The following is a 16,596-nucleotide window of genomic DNA, read 5'->3' on the forward strand; positions in this document are numbered from 1 at the left end:
ATGTAAAACTTTGATCCCCTATTGTAGCCACAACTTACCCCCGGGGGCCATGATTTGAACAAACTTGAATCAGCACTATGTCAGGAAGCTTTCATGTAAATCTTAGCTCTTTTGGCTCATTGGTTCTTGAGAAGAAGATGGATTTTTAAAGATTTTCCTCGTATATTTCTATGTAAAACTTTGATCCCCTATTGTGGCCCCAACCTACCTCTGTGGGCCATGATTTGAACAACCTGCAATGCGTTAGGAAGCTTTCATGTAAATGTCAACTTCTTTGGCCCAATGGTTCTTGAGAAGAAGATTTTTAAAGATTTTACACGTACATTTCTATGAAAACTTTGATCCCCTATTGTGGCCCCAACCTACCTCTGGGTACCATGATTTGAACAACCTGCAATGCTTTAGGAAGCTTTCATGTAAATGTCAACTTCTTTGGCCCAATGGTTCTTGAGAAGAAGATTTTTAAAGATTTTCCCTGTATATTTCTATGTAAAACTTTGATCCCTTATTGTGGCCCCAACCTACCCCGAGAACCATGATTTGAACAAACTTGAATCTGCATTATGTCAGGAAGCTTTCATGTAAATCTTAGCTCTTCTGGCTCAGTGGATCTCGAGAAGAAGATTTTTAAAGATTTTCCCTATTTATTCCTATGTAAAACTTTGATCCCCTATTGTGGCTCCAACATAACCCCGGGGGCCATGATTTGAACAAACTTGAACCTGAACTATGTCAGGAAGCTTTCATGTAAATGTTAGCTCCTCTGGCCCAATGGTTCTTAAGAAGATTTTTAAATGACCCTACCCTAATTTTGCATTTTTGTGACTATCTCCCCTTTGAAGAGGGCATGACCTCTCCTTTGAACAAACTTGAAAGCCCTTCACCCAAGGATGCTTTTGGTCAAGTTTGGTTGAAATTGACCCAGTGGTTCTGGAGAAGAAGATGAAAATGTGAAAAGTTTACGACGCCGAAGACGACGGACAAATTTTGATCAGAAAAGCTCACCTGAGCCGACAAAATTATAATACGCAAGATCGTAAATATCGAGTTAGCGGAACTCTCTTGTAAAGAAGTCCGGAAAAGCATGTCGATCTTGGGCATTTTTTGTTTATTCAAACATCATCATCCAGGCATCGGAAGACGATTTAACCCGTGCTTTCCACAATTAAACGCATTTTTAAATGAAAGGTGTGTAAAAACGTCTGGATACAGGAAAAATGAACTCCTGAATTTAGCTCGTGAAGATATATGTTTTGACGCAAGCTCTTCTCAGCTTTGGGAATTTCCTGGCTGACAGCAGTGTGAAAAAATCCACCACATTTCCATTAAAATCTATCATTTGTGGATATTTCTGCGTATTTTGTTTCTTTCTTGAATCATTACTACAGTATACTGCAATGCAATGATAGTGCACCATTGCTAAAATCAGGTGAATCGATCACGACAAAAGTTGAAGAACTGGTATTATTTACCAACATGCCCAAATTCTTGCATATTCTGGGTCTCGCGAGACTTTGAAAGGGGAAAGTAAAATTTAAAACCAAGACGGAAAAAGTAGTCGCGATCTTGCGTATTAGGATTAGGTTTTTAACCAAGTCAATAAACTGTGGCATGTAGGTGATCATCAATAATTTAGCTATATTGTTGTATTACTATGCTAGAAGTTTTAATGAGTGTGCTAAGTACTCTTATCTACAGAGATAAGAAACTTGGATGTACACTAACAATTCATGCTATTTTTCTAAGTCCAAGGGCCATAACTAAATCAAAAATCAACAAACCGAGACGAAATTCAAACTTGATCTGTAACTTGTTATGGCAAAGCAATGTACCAAATATCAAATGAATATCTGTAAGCACAACCCAAAAAAAGTCCGGAAAACTGATAATTCATGCTATTTTTCTAAGTCCAAGGGCCATAACTTAGTGAAAAATCAACGGACTGCAGGGACCAAATTCAAACTTGATCTGTAACTTGTTATGGCAAAGCAACATACCAAAAATATAAAATAAATATCTGCATGAACAGAGAAAAATCGAAGGCCTGAAGGGCCTGAGAGTCAACTCGCACTTTATTGTCAACAGGAATAGGTAATCTTGAAGAAGCAAGATAGTAGTAAATTAGTAATCAAGGATAACGAACATCGTGTGTGTGAGTTTATACTTTAATGCATCATGCCTGTGTAAAGTGACTAAATTTAATTGAGTAAGTCATGACCACTGCCATCTAAATTACATATACATATCCAACATGGATATAAAGAGTCATTGCTAACTGATGATTGTGCTAAACAATCCATGATGTACAAATGCTACGAATTGGAGGAAAATCATTTTGTAGTCGTAAAGTACTTTATATCACGACAGAAAACCCTCAAATAAGCACAACAGTGGTTGTAAGAAGATACCATCCAACAAAAAAGTTTAGCAAATCAATTCCATGAGCTTAAACTTTAGTCAATGTTACAATGAATATGCAGTTGACATCGGTAAGAAACATCTCCTGACTCTCCATGCATATTTTGAGAGTTTATTCAGCAACTAGTCATAAAATGCTACCATCAAAACAATAAAGAAAACAAGAAATGTTTGTCAAACAATACAAACATACAACAATACCCCCCCCCCCCCCTCAACGTGGTGCAGAATTGAAAAGGGTTATACATATGCATCATTTAATTGATAATAGTACCAAACCAATTCAAGTCAAGATGTTGAGAGGACAATATTTTCCTATGTCCAGAATGGACTGACCCTCGGCCTTTGACCATGTGACCTAAAATAAATAGGAGTCATCTGCTCCATAGGATGTACCAGTGTACTAAGTTTGGTGTCAATCAAGCTACTGATTCTTGAAATATAGGAGACAATATATTACTATGTCCAGTTTGACCCGTGATCTTTAACCATGTGACCTCAAAATCAATAGGGGTCATCTACTTCTTAAGATGTACCTGTGTTCCAAGTTTGATGTCCGAAAAGCAATGGGTTCTCGAGATATTGAGTGGATAGTATATTCATATGTCCATTTTGACCATTGACCTTTAACCATGTGACCTTAGAATCATTAGGAGTCATCTATTCCTTAGGATGTACCAGTGTACCAAGTCTGATGTCTGTCAAGCAAAGGGTCCTCAAGATATTGAACGGACAGTATATTCCTATGTCCAGAGTGGACTGACTCTTCAACTTTTGACCTAAAAATCAATAGGGGTCCTCTTCTACTCATAACCAACCAACATTTGAAATATCATAACGATCAAGTGAATGGTTCCCAAGATATTGAGCAAACATGTGGCCTGCTGACCGACAAGTGAAAAGCAATCCCCCACCCCTTTTCTTCTTTGAAAGGGGGCATAAGTAATTGTTTACAGAATCTCATATACAGTCACATGAATTTAAAAATATGGCTGAAATGGGTTTCCGTACTTTGGAAAAATGTAAATACTGACTATTACAATGACATTAATGGGCTTCAATAATTCTAGAAAAAATTAAAATCGGAACAATGCATAATTTTGCTTATGAATTTACACTCGTATCTAACCAAATATAATATGCACTTTTTAATTTTTTTATGAGAAGGGACACATACTACATACCACTAAAGGTTTTTGACGCAATGCAATGTGCACTTAATTTTTTGCCGCATTGTTTACCTATCTAAAAACGTAAACTAGTTTGGTTTCTCTAAATTATCTTACACCCTATAACTAATTATTATGAAACAGCCAACTAAAATTTATCATCGTGCAATTTTTAAAATGCCATGATATTATGATACCGTGACTAGCACATGTTTTGTGTACATGTCCTTTGTCGCTTGATTTTGTCAGATTTCTTCATGTTGCACGTTTTTCATGGGTCTGAAAATATGCGATTATACTTTTTTGAGTTTTAACTTCCCTTTTGCAGTAAACGACTAATGTACTTACCCATCTAAATGCGGCGAAATTTTAGAGGGTTATGTTTGAATTCTTCATTTAGTACCAATTAAATTACTGGCTTTGATTATTGAGATGTTTATAATTACCAAGGTGGTCATGATATCGCACCTTGGTACGTCATTTTTCGAAGCTTGGGTGATGCTTTGATTACTAAACATTGAACACTCACATCATATGAACTTTAAACAAAGAAAATATCGAGTTCGTTAAAACTTTATTGCAACAAACTCTCATGCTTTGCTGAAATTAACATTATTTCCCCGAAAGTACTGCTGTGTAGTGTGTATATACATGTATTATAAGGACAAGATTGCAGTTTTCTTAAAAAAAACATATTTGCTGCACTGTATACAAATTCTAGTGCATGCTTTTTTGAGAACCTGCATTATTTCCACAAAGATTTCTCGTGAAGTTAAATGCGATTGTACACACGAACAATGGTATTTCCACAATTTACAGGCCCCAAAAGGGGATGCGTATTAAATATATTCGTCAAAATACGGCAAATGTGATTATCTATATCTGACTGTAGAATAGTCTGAAAGCGAAAACATAACAAACTGAACGTGTGTTCCTCATCTCACCCCAGTAGATTCCTGCAGAAATAATCACATGGTTTAGGCTTTGACACACTTTCGAAGAGGACTCAACGGGAAGTATGATCGGTCGTAATAAACCAATACCATTTTCAAATATTTACTATGCTTTTCCAACCTAAGAAAGCGATATATTACTTTCTTTACTATAAAATATTTACTTGCAAGTTATTTGTTTCATGTTTACGAATCTATTTTTGTAGTAATTTAATATATTTATACACACGTATGTCGCATGTTTAATGTACAGTCGCCTGTGACACTTAATAATTATTGACATCTCGTGTTTTCAAAGTATACAGAATTATATGCATTTTGTCTTCCTTACATATGCTTATAGAAATTAATACGCCGGTTTCGAGATACGTCCAAGTTATTTCCCTTAGAAGAACTCTCGTACATAGTAAGGCGCGAAAGAATTTGTTTACACGCGGGGATGGGACAGATATTCATCACAGCGTAAGTGAATGTACTCAGTAAGTTTCTCATATGCTGTTTGATAACCCGAATTCGATTGATACACAAACAAAGTAAGTGATAAGTATTTAGAGAGTATTTAAATACATAAAATTCTTATCCTATCACGTTATTTCGCTATTCATAAGTACCATATCCAAGATATTTCTTGCAAATATGACATTGTTTGTATGTTTCCACTTCGGTACAACATTTCTTTTGATAGTATTTAGTATTTCCCACATTTACATATTTAAAGAGAAGCCGCTTTTAATACATTTCATCGTCTTCCTCGTTGACTGTATATCCACTCTGTCCCACTTAGGCATTCAAAGTTCCACTAAATGCACCTCCCATACAGAAGAGTTCGTATCTCGAAACTGGCGTATTGTAATAGTTTGTTCGCTGAAGTATTGCGATAATTAGCCATAATACGGACTTAAATCAAAGCCCCGATTTCAAAAAGCCTAGTTAATTAGATAGGTAGTCACGTGGTACAGTGACGTCATATGCAACCTTCGTCGATCAACTTGTTGTAAAAGTAGTGTTAGATATTTTTAAAAACTCGGGTTTTAGGGGCCTAATTTATTTACCATGGATCACATTTATATCGATGTTGACAAATTTCCCGAGTCTTATATCTTTTAGCCACCAGTGCATACAAATAGCGACCCAAATGTAGCAAGGAAAGAGAGTATGAAATCTGCATAAATTTGCGAGTAAATAATGTTTACATGGGATCACTGTCTAAACACAATTTGATAATGCCATTTCTGTAAACAACTGTAATTAGCGTTGTTGCTTTTCTAAAATAAACAGTGCAATTATTATTAAATTTATTTTTGGAGAAGTTAGATATCCCATATCAAAAAATAATACATAAAAGTATATTTTTAATCTATTGTTAATACAGTCATTTTTGTACTTTTTTGAATTAATACAGAAAAAATATATTATTTTTGTATCACAAAAAAATGGGTAACTCATTTTTATATTACATTCTGACTTTGATTTTTTAAAGGGTATTATTTTTGTATCATTTTGGACTTAGATTATTTTCAATATATTATTTTTGTACTTTTTGGGACTTAGTTGTTTTTTTTCAAGCATATTATTTTTGAATCAAAATTAAACTTAGTCATTTTCACTGTATTAAAATTGTATTCTTTTAAAACAGTCATTTTTAATCCAAATCTTTGAATTTATATGTATTAATTTTGTATTATAATTGGACTTAAATTTTTTTAGTGATTTTTCACTGTATTATAATTGTATTTTTTTTTAACTTAGTCATTTTTAATCCACTTCTTTAAATTTATATGGATTAATTTTGTATTATAATTGGACTTTGAAAATTTTCAGTGATTTTCACTGTATAAAAATTGACTAATTTTTAAGTTGAAATATAAAACTTATAACTTGTGGAAAACATGATGCAAGTTTTAGCTTCTCAACTTCACAGTAAAGATTTCAAACTTTTAAGTTTAGACAACTTTATCAGTTGCATGCATAATGAAATAATAAGGAAGTATACTTCTAAATAACACTGCATGAAGACATTATTTATTCCATGATATTTCCAGGACAGTCTGTAAAATACAGTATAGTTTCTTTTGACTTCATCTAGGTTTCCCATTCTAATAATTGTCATGCAGTCTAATTCTACTGATAACTCTTAAATAAGCTTTTCAATAAGATACCTTATTAATACTATCTTCTCATCAAAATAACACAATAAAAATTGTAATCTCTGAACTCAACAAATTATTTCTCCACTTTGTTTGGGTTTACTGCAAGTGGCACTCGCTATTGCACACACAGAAAAATCAGTAAAGTCCTACACATAAATGGTATCAACTGTCCAGAGCTTGGTCTCAAAGAAATAATGTCACTGAAAAATATGTTGTGCAGAATATGAGCATTTACACATGTACTTCACATTATCTCCATTACCTTCACTAAAGCATAGAATGATGGACCACAACAGTTCTCATTACACTATGATGAATGAACAATGTTTTAAGTTTCACAAAGCACCTCGCGTCTAAAATCATGTCCACTAAAATGAACCACACTACTGTCTCGCCTGAAAGTGGCTCTGTACTCCACAAATTCTAAGGACATTTTGTTGATGAGCATAGTTCGTTTGAAAACCCATCACTGAATGCACAATAGGTAGTATGATACATCACAATTGCATATACACGATAACAAAGAGGATCATCCTACAGTCGCATACAATGTTCTGTTAAAAAAAAGGGGGGCACCTAACTACACCAGCATTTATCTCATCAAACTTTTGTAAGATACAGGGAATGTTCACCGTGACGTAACAATCAACGACACATCACACTGGCTTCCAAGTTGAAGACTGCACACTAAATTTGAGCTTTTAAGCCGGGCCTAAATCAATTTAAGGGGCGGATCATGAAACTCTAATGATTTCGATCCATTATTCTCGATGATCCGTAATACAATGGGCTATGCACCCGTGATATGTGTTTACCTTGATATAGGAGAACTTAATGATGAACAAATGACTTTAAAATTCGTAACATTTTAATGTGTTGATATTTTCTACGTTATATTACTGAAGTACGGGAATCAGTGTGCGCGCTATGTCAGAATTAAACGTGTGACGTCGCTTAATAGTAATAAGTCTGCAGTAGGCGCGGCCATACCAGTTTGAGAGTGTTTACATTGCAGCGTACTGGTCCTTGTAGAATTTGAACGTCGTATTGCCTCTTATAAATCATTGCAATTGATCGCAGTTGAAGAGATGAAAAAGTGTAGGTATGTTTATTCCTCCTCTATGCGATGATTTGCTCAGAGCTGAGACAAGTGCATGATGCGAAGTGCGAGGGCAGGCCAGGCTGGCATATCGAGCTATGGCAGATCACTGGTGTGTATCTTACGGCGTTGGATGTATGATTAATTGTGGAAATTGGTTAAATATTATGTTAAATCGGGTTTTTTTTTTTGTTTTGTTTTTTGTTTTGCTACAACAACAGAGATGTTCTCGAGCATGCGCAGTAGGAAAAAGCTATGCCTGGCATAGATTTTAGCGAGGTAACCCTTCTGCACAGAAGTTTATGACACTAACCTTCTCGAGCATGCGCAGTAGGAAAAAGCCATGCCTGGCATAGAATTTAGCGAGGTATAACCCTCGTCACATGAAAACACAAACAAAGAAATGAACTAACCCCCATACCCCAACATTACAGTAGGCTAACAGACAATGAAACACAACTTGTAAACAATAAAATAAAACAACAAAAACAAAAAGAAACACTGAGAACATTCCATTAATACGATTACACTCGAAGCTTATCAAGTGTAAAACAGTATTAGGTGTAAAAGAATAAAAAAAAATATTTTTCTTCAAATGAAGACTTACTACCCTGAGTTAGTGCATCACTCTGCAAGAACATTTGAAAATTAATGTACTTATTTACTAACTAACATGCACTACGGCTGAAATCAAAATTTAATTGCTTTCTGGGTAATATAATTATTTTGGAATAATTTAATACCTTATTTTTTAATTATATCGGTAACTTTTACCAGGTTTAAACGGGACTTGATTTTGCTGATCAAAGAAAATGGATGCGGGCATCTTTGACAGCAATGTTAGTTGAAGGTCATGTATTTAAATCAACCAATCAGAGCTGATCGAGATACACATGTGCATATAATTAGGAGTTTTCCAGTATTAAAATATATCAAGTTTGGAAATAAGTTTAAATTGAGAACAAATATCAATAGAAGTATAATTATAGATATAATGCTTTCGTATTGACTGTTGAAAATATCAAACCCGTCCGAAATATCAACAATACTAAAGAAGACAAGGTGCACACCCGGACGCCCTGAAGTCTCTTGTCTACTGGCTTCTCATGTAGTCCACATATCTCCATGTCGATCTATATTCGTATTATTATTTTTTTATTTTAGATTGAAAGTAACGAAGATATAGAAACTTCTGGGCATTATAAAATACTGATCTCTACCTGAAACAACCCTGAAACTTTCCAGATATAAAAAAAAAACTTTGCCAGAATGACGGAATAAAAACTTTTGGGTCAGTGGGACTCAGTCGGGCGAGGGGAAACAAACAATATTTTGGCCCAAGATCTAGCTGATCTACAAATGTTTTTCTTTCAAAAAAAAAATATGGGAGTTACCCAATTGATTGATATGTTCATAAAATCAATAACAAAAAATTTAAATGGTGCAAATTCATGCAATCTGAGCATAACTGAGGCTCAATCTGATTACAATCAGATCTTTGATCCGCTCCGTATAACGGAGCTGATCAAAGATCTGATTTTAATCAGATTGAGGTGAGGCTGCTTTTCAAAAATCTAAAATACATTCACATTACAGCTTCAATTGAAGTTACAAAATCCATCGTATTGTGTGACATGATGAAACTGAATGAAGACCCAGATTACGACATTTTTTTTATCATTAAGATGTTATACACGGACGTGAACAAAGAATATATCTGACAAACATAGGAGAATGTCGATCTCGATTTGATCTAGATGCATAAATTTTGTGCAAATCAAAGGGAATATTTTGTTTATAAAAAAAAAAAAGGAAAATTATTCTCCTAAAGGGGAGAATTTGACTAATTTTGGATGGGGAATACTGTGGAATTTCGACAGTAAATTGGACCTTGAAAATTCCCAGACTCTGTATGTAATATTTCCTCAAAACTGACTACAATTAAACACCAGTAGTTTGTAGTTGTTAAAGCAAACCTCCTGGGCCAGTGAAAAAACAGTTTGTTATAAAGAAATTTTGTTACACTGCGTTATTTTCCTCTCAAAGGGAAATAAATATTTGCACTTTGCAATAAGTATGAATTTGTTATGAATGTGTTTGTTATAAGCGTGTTTTGCTGTATATCCAACAACTTATACAGTGAAAATTAAGACAATCAAAATCTCAATACTCATACAAACATTCTGTAAAATAAGAGGTCATAATTTGAAAACTGGGGGAGGAGTTAGACAACAATTCATGTATCCTCCATAAAACATTAACTAAATATCAAATAAAGTGGCAAAACCCATGCAAGAGGGGTAAAAATGGATCAAAATCGCAACATGGTCAAAAGTGCTCCACAAAGTACACAGAAAGTTTCAGCTTGACATGTAACACACATGCATACGTCCAGACAATAGCTGTACCATAATATCATTGTCCTTTCTAAAGACTGCCGTATGAAAATGTGAAAAGTTAACATGACATCAGCAGAGATAGGGGGACAGCTGAGAACTCAAAACACTACAATTTACACACAAAAAGTCAGTAAAAAATTTGTAAAACTTACAAGTTTTGAGAGTTATACATGACATTGTATGTATTTGTAATGACTGCATTTTGAAATTTTACCTACATTTATGTATATATTCTGTATTATATTCCTCTGATACTAGTATTATATATCCCACATCTGTTACAACTATATAGTACATTGATAGACATTGTAGCAGTTCTTGATGTATAGAAATTACAAAGTATATATGGCTTGATTTGAATGCAACCTTGACAGTTTTGCACAATTCAAAATCATCCTCTCCATTTAATTTCTTTGACATTTATACATATTTAAACTGCAGCAAAAATAAGGCTATACATATAACATTTTTTTATTTAGTTGATTTGGCAATTTTGCAAGTTTAAATCATCACCAGACTCACAAAACTCTGTGGTCATGCTCTGCTTAAGTTTTCAGCACAGGTGAAGTAAAAGTGCAAACATACTTTAAATATACATCATTCAAACATGAGAAGTATTTGACCAACATGGGCCTTATAAATTGTCTCCATACTAATGATTAATGTTTCATGAAGGTACAAAGAGACCTGTCCATCGACAGAGTAGTTGGATATTATAATTATTCAATTCATATAAACATATTCCAAATAATTACAGATATGTTATGCATTTTTCCTTAAAATTTTAAAAACAGCTGTTGACATTAAAAACTCCAGGAAGAAAATTTCTATTTGACGTAAAACAAACCCAACTATGTAAATACAGAGTAACTAACCTGTGCTAGTTCCGTGTTTAAACTGCTTGAGCAATGTATGAGCTATCATATACAACTGATTAAGTCACCGCCCAGTTTCCAGCCTGTCAATCACCCTGAAAAATATCCAGTTTTCTCTCACATCAATACCATAATTGTTATACCAAGAAAAATTGGGTTTCTATCAAATGCAAGTCGTTCAAAGAACTCTATGATCAATATGCATGGTCAGTAAAGGATTGTTGCTTGTTCGATCGATTAACAAGGCTTTGTGAAAGATTACACATAGGCATGTTCAATCAGTTAAGCTTGCAACAAAACAATATAAACATGTACAGGTATCATACTAATGAATAATTTTAGCCCAAAAACATTCAAAATGGTCGGGGAATTCAATATAACTTCTTGTAGAATGACTATGTCCATCTGTAAGTTGATGAAAATTAACAAGAAGCCCACAGGCCTTATCGGTCACCTGAATACTAGTGAAAAAGTATCACTACTTCCATGGGCTATGAAATCTAGAAAAAAAATTCCTGTTCTGAATATCTAAGCTAAATTCTAATGTTCATCAACAGCATAAAACAAGATGTGTTCTTAAAACTTCACTGCCCTCAAAAGTACATACACTGATGGAAGGCTTTAAATAATAGGTGTATTAATTAACATTAAAACATCAAAACATATCACTAATTTGGACTTATCCTTAAGTCATAACCCTGGGTTTTGATTGAAATTCATCATTTTTTGTACATCCTTTTCTGCTATTCCTAAGTATGCATTTAGATTTTATACAGTATCAGCACACTTACACATATATACTATGTACTAAGTTTGGCCCTACCCTGGGTCTGAACCCTTACTCTGGGGATCATCAACTTTACAATATTGGTAAAAGACTACCTGCTCTATCCATTTAGTTTCAATTTAGTATCAACAGCACTAAAGAAGATGCTATTTAAGTGTTTTACACATAAACACTATATATTTAAGTGTTTTACACATAAACACTATATAACAAGTTTGGTCCCACCCTGGGGTCAGAACTCCTACCCCGGGGATCATGAAATTTACAATTTTGGTAGAGGCCTTCCTGCTCTCCATCACCATGCATTTAGTTTTTCTTAAACGTGTGTGGTTCTTGAGAAGAAGATTTTTTAAAATTGGTCAATTTTGGGCAGTTTTTGCCCTGCCCATAAGGCCCCAGGGGTGCAGGAATCCTAAAATTTACAATTTATGTCCCCCTTGTTCCAAAGATGCTTCATACCAAATATGAAAAGAATTGGAATGATAGTTATCAAGAAGAAGTTAAAAATGTCTATTGTTCACACATTTAATAATAATTAACTGACCATTTTGGCCCCACCCTGATACCAAAACCCCTACCCCTGGGATCATCAAATTTACAATTTTGGTAAAGGACTACCTGCTCTTTCTAAATATCTATTTAGTTTCAATATAGTATCAACAGCACTAAAGAAGATGTTATTTAAGTGTTTTACACATAAACACTATATACCAAGTTTGGCCCCGCCCTGGGGTCAGAACCCCTACCCCGTGGATCATGAAATTTACAATTTAGGTAGAGGTCTTCCTGCTCTACATCACCATGCATTTAGTTTTTCTTACACATGTCCAGTTTTTGAGAAGAAGATTTTTTGAAAATTGGTCAATTTTGGACAGTTTTTGCCCCGCCCATAAGGCCCCAGGGGTGCTGGAGACCTGAAATTTACAATTTATGTCCCCTTTGTCCTAAAGAGGCTTCATACCAAATATGAAAAGAATTGGATGATAGTTATCAAGAAGAATTTAAAAATGTCTATTGTTCACACATCTAATAACTGACCATTTTGGCCCCACCCTGATACCAAAACCCCTACCCCTGGGATCATCAAATTTACAATTTTGGTAAAGGACTTCCTGCTCTTTCTAAATATCTATTTAGTTTCAATATAGTATCAACTGCACTAAAGAAGATGTTATTTAAGTGTTTTACACATAAACACTATATACCAAGTTTGGCCCCGCCCTGGGGTCAGAACCCCTACCCCAGGGATCATGAAATTTACAATTTAGGTAGAGGCCTTCCTCCTCTACATCACCATGCATTTAGTTTTTTTACACATGTCTGGTTCTTGAGAAGAAGATTTTTGAAAATTGGTCAATTTTGGGCAGTTTTTGCCCCACCCCTAAGGCCCCAGGGGTGCTGGAGACCAGGGGCGCGTTTTACAATAGAACTTACGACTTACGACAAAACTTTACATACTGGAATTTTCAGGTTTATTGTAAGGTCATTCACTCCAAATGCAAAATATTTTTTTTAATTTGTTGAAAATTAAGCATCTGAAAAGTTTTACTTCGTTCACTTAAAGTAATAACTGTGTAATACAATTTAAGACTTGCAACTTTGTCGCAAGTTGTTTTGTAAAACGGGCCGGCCCTGAAATTTACAATTTATGTCCCCCTTAAATTGTCCCAATGATACTTCACACCAAATATGAAAAGAATTGGACTGGTAGTTATTAAGAAGAAGTTTAAAATGTTCAATTGTTAACGCACGACGACGGACAACAACCAATTGCAATAGGTCACAAATCCTGTTTTAGATGCTTTGAACAGTGCTAGCATTATAAGACTATACATCAATACATAAATCAGTGTTTTCATATACATACATTCTTGCATAGTTGAACATACTGTTCCCAAAAATAAATACTTTAATTAGCGGCTAATTCACTCCTGCACGTACAGATAGACGGACGAATTGAACAAGGCTTTTCCATGGATGACAGATTCCATCATGATATTTATATCTACTCGGGCATAAAGATAATGGGCTTCCTCTACTCCCTTCATGTAAATTGACAAGCTAATTATAATTTTCATTAAACATGTCACTATTTTCAAAATGTTACATTTCTTTAGAATCTGCAGTCAATTACTTTGACTTTTCACTGCTTTCAACTTGTCTAAAAGGCAATTAAAACTTAGTTTATAGAGCCAAACTGTGAGTCAACAGTTCTCAATTACCTCTATACATGTATATAAGTTTATCAGATTTACATACAGGTGACTCTCAATAACTTGAAGTTCAGGGGACCTTGATAAAACTTCAAGTGATTGAGAGTTCTCGAGACCGAAGGTTGAGTCAATTCCGGAAATTAAAGGTCCAACCATCATGGTTCGGATTTTATAGTAACCCGAGTGCATATTTACAACATCCTGGTATTGTTTTGACACATCTTTCATGTTTTTAGGTAATTGACTATAAAATTTCAACAACACTGAACTTTATCTTGCATAGATAAAGAGATTTTTATTAAAGTTTATGCATTTATTTGTTCTTTATTCACGTCAAGATATATACACATACATGTATACATATTAATTTACAAGACAAATTTCTTGTACATACCAAAGTTTTGTAGTCACTAACTACATGGAACACAATCATCACAATTTCCAGTCATTTTAAACAAAGGCTTAAGCACACAATCTACTAAATAACAATTTTCCCTTGGCATGTCTATCAATTATATTCTCAAAATTACTGTCTCATTGTCAAGTCCAAACCAGTTATAAATTTTATCTGTAGTCGAATTATATAACAAAAACAAAGTGCAGGTGGCGCCGGGTTAAATTGACCATATTAAATAATTAACTATCCACCCTACAAGGAGAGACATGTGATGTGTCACCTAAATAAACACTTCATTAATATGTCCGAACTAGCCTCTCCATTTTCACTGTTATCCAGGTAAGATCCAAGCAAAAATAATTATTCACTGATGTGATGGTGTGTATTACAGTTCCTGAAACTTCTACTTTACCATTTTTCTGTTCGCTCACCGTGCACTCTCCGTTTACAGTTTTGTGTTCAGAAATCGTTCACCATGATTTCACCGTTCACTGTCATTCGGAACACCAAAGTGAAAGGACCGATCTTAATAGCAAAGCAAAAATTAACAAGAGTACCACAAATGGTACCCGTGAAAATGCTTACATAGGGTTTTTTCTTAAGCTATAATTTGTAGATAGATTGATTGTATCTTGTTTAACGTCTCTCTTGAGAATTTTTCACTCATATGGAGACATCACCAAGACCGGGTGAAGGGCTTCAAATTTAGGCCTTCAATCAGCGCTTACGGCCATTGAGCAGTAAGGGTTGAACTAGTGTTAATCTAAAGTAAACTAGCATGGCGCCGTGCCATGCCCTTTTTGGCTAGCGCCATGCCCTTTTTAAATGCATCATGCCCTTTTTTCTCTATAAATTTTTTTTAAAATATTTGTTAATATAAACAATTGTTCTTTATTTCACAAGGTTGATTTAAAGGTTTAAAACAAGGCAGCAGGTATTAACTTTGAAAGAAGATAAATGATCATCCTATTACTATCATAGTATAATACAATGAAAGTGCCCCGAAATTGTCTTGCCAGCGACGAAAAGTGCCCTTTTAAATTTATGATATGTGTGCCCTCTCTAGATCCTAGATTTAGTGTGCCACGCCTACTGTGACATGGGACATCCGTTTTTAAGTTCATCTCAGAGGACCCATGACATTCACACCTAATGCCGAGCGTTTGGCGATGGAACTGTCACTACCTGTTTTAACAACTTTAGTTTGTCACGGCCAGAATTTGAACCCCGGCCTTCCGCATGTGGGGCGAACGCTCTAATTTTGCTTCAGGTAGTATCAGCCATCACCAGGCTGTGACATACTTTCTTTGTATAATTTATATGAATAAAGGGTCTTAGCTTAAAACTGACAGGAGGTAGATAGACAAACCAAGAGTTCTGTGTGTAAAATATTTCCTTAAATTCAACAGAGTTCAACAATCAGTAAATATTCAAAACGTCAAAAAAAATTAAAAAATTGTTGAGAATCAAAATCCTTGCACTATGCACATCTTCAAGTCATTTACAAATACCCTAGCTTCTAAACTGTGAGGAGTTATAAGGACAATTAAACCATGTTTTTATTTAATATATCCTCAAAATGAACTAAGTTCAACAACCTGTAATTTTTTTTAAAAGTTGAAGACAATCAAAAATCCTTGCCGTATCTTCCATACCCTGTTATTTGCACTGCGGTGCAGATTAGTTTGAGCCTTTTCAAATGTCTTATTTAGACACATCCCCCAAAACATTCTAAACCCCATTTTTTAATATCTCTACCCCAAAGAAAACCCTTATAGGCCAATCCGAAAACATGAGTTATCTTTCCTTGATCCGGGACGTAGTGCGCTTGCGTAACAGTAGTTTAAGACTTCCGGGTAGTATATTCGAGAAGCGTCATTATCAACAGTGCAGAAGGCCGCAAAGATATTGCTGTATAATTTTACAGTAATCACGCTAACAAATATTTTAACATTAATAAAAAAAATCCCAATGCATAGGTTTACTTCATACACGTGACAATAACCAACTTTGCATGTAAAAATAATAGAAAATTAATGTTGTAAGTAGATGAGGACCCCCCCCCCCCCCCCCCCAATAGAATGGTCTATCGTTAAAGTGAAGGGCCTGTCCCGAGACACTGTTAGATTATTCTAA

General features: G+C 34.6%; 1 protein-coding gene across 2 annotated transcripts in view; it reads right to left on the bottom strand.

Annotated features, from left to right (window-relative positions):
* The window catches only part of LOC125671003 (FAD-dependent oxidoreductase domain-containing protein 2-like), a 147,895-nt gene that overhangs the window by 120,300 nt on the left and 10,999 nt on the right, over positions 1-16,596 (bottom strand). Inside the window, exon 2 of one of the 2 annotated variants that reach the window (XM_048906478.2) lies at positions 11,064-11,158. The exons of the other annotated variant lie outside the window; for it this stretch is intronic. The gene's annotated coding sequence lies outside the window, so the exon portion shown is untranslated. The remainder of the gene's footprint in view (positions 1-11,063; positions 11,159-16,596) is intronic. 2 annotated transcript variants of the gene reach the window in all.

This window comes from Ostrea edulis, chromosome 4 (assembly GCF_947568905.1).
Source record: "Ostrea edulis chromosome 4, xbOstEdul1.1, whole genome shotgun sequence".
Taxonomy (NCBI): domain Eukaryota; kingdom Metazoa; phylum Mollusca; class Bivalvia; order Ostreida; family Ostreidae; genus Ostrea; species Ostrea edulis.